This window comes from Dasypus novemcinctus, chromosome 16, assembly GCF_030445035.2.
Source record: "Dasypus novemcinctus isolate mDasNov1 chromosome 16, mDasNov1.1.hap2, whole genome shotgun sequence".
Taxonomy (NCBI): Eukaryota; Metazoa; Chordata; class Mammalia; order Cingulata; family Dasypodidae; genus Dasypus; species Dasypus novemcinctus.
In genome coordinates, this window is record NC_080688.1 from 64,182,538 (window position 1) to 64,185,436 (window position 2,899).

General features: G+C 52.0%; 1 long non-coding RNA gene across 2 annotated transcripts; it reads left to right on the plus strand.

Moving 5' to 3' along the window:
* The first annotated feature begins 802 nt into the window (after positions 1 to 802).
* On the plus strand, positions 803 to 2,547 carry LOC105746865 (uncharacterized). Of its 2 annotated transcripts, none has more exons than XR_009180881.2 (3): positions 803 to 943; positions 1,225 to 1,384; positions 1,556 to 2,547. It is a non-coding gene; the product is annotated as an uncharacterized lncRNA (long non-coding RNA). The 2 variants fall into 2 exon arrangements; XR_002798171.3 differs by having other exon boundaries at positions 1,225 to 1,294.
* Positions 2,548 to 2,899: the final 352 nt, after the last annotated feature.

Below are 2,899 nucleotides of genomic sequence, written 5' to 3' on the forward strand. Positions count from 1 at the left end.
CCTTGCCACTCTTCTCTGCAGCACTGTCACCGCAGCACCCTCAGGCTTTCTGGGAAGTTGGCTTCATTTCATAAATCAAGGTACAGCATTGGCTCTGGCCATGGAAATTGAATTTATCTTCAGACAAAACTTGGAACTAGATACATATATCTACTTAAGCCCCCTCAAGTGTTCACGTCAAAGGCACTTTTCAGCAGACTCCATCCTATTCGTGGGGTTTGCCTTAATGGCAGACACTGCACATCTTGAGCGAGAGATGCCCAGGTGAGGCATGTTTCACAGAGTGACAGTTTCTAGTGCTGGGGAGGGGGATGCCTGCAGCAGCAGCATCGCGAGACTGTTCCCGTGGTCAGTTTTGCTGATGTCCAGCCTCTTTCTTGGTCCTGCCTGCTTTCTGAGGCTGGCTCTTCAGCTTCCTGTCAATCTCTTGAGCTCCAATATCCTTTCAATAAATCCCTTTTCTGCTTAAGAGTTGGTCTGCCATCACTTTTGTACAAGAACTTTGATCGATGCATTGGAAGGAAAATGAATAGCCAATGCAAGTCCCTGCCTGTAGGGCTTTTGTTGGGTTCTCTTTGTTGTGTGTGTCTCACTATAAAGATTAGAGAGGCACTTGTCTTTGATGCCCAAACAAAATCAATTTGGAGGCTATAGTTAAATTTCACCAGGGCCTCCAGCCTTTCCCCAGGGGAAGGAATCTTAGAGACCACATGTGTCAGTGTCATCAGGACTCCCTGCAGCTTCTTATCTGTAAGGCACAAGTACCCTTCCTGTCATCTTTTGCCATTCAGGGAGTCACCAGTACTGGGGCCCAGGATGACTCATGCAGAGACCCACCTTCAGGCAGTGGTGGAAAACTGTGCGGGGAATATTTAGAGCTGCTCCAAGCTGCGTGTGGGCAGGCTGAGGCCGTCCTTCCCCCTTCATTTCCATCAGGACTCAGGTGGGTTTGTGGGGTACTATAGGTGTGGCAGGAAACCAGCTAGAGGGAAACGGTGCAAGGTTGGAGGTCCCTGTGGGAGAGAACAAGTCAGCACTGGGCCCTGTGGCGCTCAGAGGGCACTGCCCACCTGCCAGGTGGGACCTTGCCCTTGCCCGGCAGGTGTTCTCTCTGCTGGCCCCTGGAGGAGTTGCCCGAGAGTGAAGTGGGGAGAGTCAGTCCTTGACCCCTTGCTCAAGGCCACTCTCTTCTCTTCTCACCCCTGGCATCCCCACGTACCGCAGGAGGCCTTGATGTGAAAACGCCAGTCCACACATCCAAGCTCCATCCATGGTCTCCAACAAACAGCTTGGGGTGAGTAGCTGGCAGCTGCTGGGGAAGAGGTCCACGCAGGCCCTGGAAGCAGGCTGGAGGCCACTTGGGCAGAGAATTGAGGGACCGCAGGTAACCCAACCATGATCTAGAAGGGGTCCAGGCTCCTTGGCTCCGAGGATTCCGTTCCCCATGGGGACTGATGCCACAGGAGGAAGACAGTGTGGGGCCCTTTAAAGCGTGGGGCCCGGGGCAGGTTGCCAGGTCAAAGGGCAATTGTGACAGCCCTTTCCATCTTCCCAGGCCTAATTCTTCAGCATCAGATTCTGAAATGGTGACTCCTCTCTCCCTGGCGACGGGTTCTGGGCTCGTCACACGTGTTGAGCATGGGGCACCTGAAGGGCAACCCGTGCCCCTCCCAGCCTACACTCATGTGTGCGGCTGCACCTGGGAGTTCTGCAGTCGATAGGGTCTCCCTGGATGTCTTCAAACAGCTTTACATGCCAGGCAAATTCTGAGAAATTACCACTCCCCGTTCGGAGTTTAAAAGAGCTGTCCTTCCCACTTGTTGTCCTGGCTTTCCTACCGGAACTGGCAATCGATCATCATCATCATCATTAGGGTATCCAAAACAACTCAGATAACTGCTGGCATACAGTGACCTGTCAAGCTCACTTCCTTTCCTGCCTCCCTCCCTCCTTCCCTTCCTTTTCCATGTTAAGAATAAAAGAAAAGCAAAAAGAAGGTAAGGAAACACAAATACACACAATTATCATTTTAAAGATTTATTTTGTTTCTCCCCTCCCCCTTGCTGTTTGGCACTTGCTGTGTCTGTTTGTCTTCCTTGCTTCTTTAGAAGGCATGGGAGGGAAGCAGATTTGGCTCAACAGATAGGGTGTCTGCCTACCACAAGGTTCAAACCCAGGGCCTCCTGACCTGTGTGGTGAGCTGGCCCATGTGCAGTGCTGATGCGTGCAAGGAGTGCCGAGCCATGTAGGGGTGTCCCCCGCGTAGGGGAGCCCCATGTGCGAGGAGTGCGCTGCAAGAACCACCCAGTGCGAAAAAATGCAGCCTGCCCAGGAGTGGCGCCGCACACACGGAGAGCTGATGCAGCAAGATAATGCAACAAAAAGAGACACAGACTACAAGTGGACACAGAGGAACACACAGCGAGTAGACACAGAGAGCAGACAACTGGGGGGTGGGAGGTGTGCGGGGAAGGGGAGAGAAATAAATAAAAAATAAAAAAAAAAAAGAAGCCATGGGAACTGAACCTGGGACCTCCGATGTGGCAGGGGGGCACCTAATTGCTTGAGCCACCTCTGTTCCTTGTTTTGTTGTGTCTCTCGTTATGCTTTTTCTTCTTATTTCTCTTGTTGCATCATCTTGTTGTGTCAGCTTGCTGCACCTGCCTGTTGCAACACCTCGCAGTCTTCTTTAGGAGGCACTGGGATCTGAACCAGGGACCTCCCATGTGGTAGGGGGGAGTTCAATCGCTTGAGTCACATCCACTTCCCAACATAATTATTTTTATGCTAGTGATGGATCAGTGAAGAAAGAAGAAAGGAAACCAACATCAAGCAGCTATTGTGCTGGGCACTGGGCTAGCCTTGCTCCTGCCCCTTCTAACTGCACCAGAGCCCCCCA